The sequence below is a fragment of the Macrotis lagotis genome, chromosome 1, assembly GCF_037893015.1.
Source record: "Macrotis lagotis isolate mMagLag1 chromosome 1, bilby.v1.9.chrom.fasta, whole genome shotgun sequence".
In the NCBI taxonomy this organism is placed as follows: Eukaryota; Metazoa; Chordata; class Mammalia; order Peramelemorphia; family Peramelidae; genus Macrotis; species Macrotis lagotis.
Genome location: NC_133658.1, coordinates 931,848,122 through 931,848,409, shown reverse-complemented (window position 1 = coordinate 931,848,409; position 288 = coordinate 931,848,122).

Below are 288 nucleotides of genomic sequence, written 5' to 3'. Positions count from 1 at the left end.
TTCCCTCTAATATTGGTGACTCTCATTTCCTTATCACCTTTTTCAATCTGAGAATCTAATTATTAAGGATTTGGATTAGTGATTATACATGTGGATGTTATAAATGGCTCATAACTACTTAGGCCAGAGTAATTCAAATAGCTTTTATTAAGATAGTCTTAACAAAAGGAACACCTCTCAATGGGAGAGGAGTGTGGAATCCCAGAACTGCTAGGTCTTATGTACTCTTTGAAAGTCCTACCCCTTTGTGCCAATCATTGGCTGAGGTCACAATCTAATTGATACACT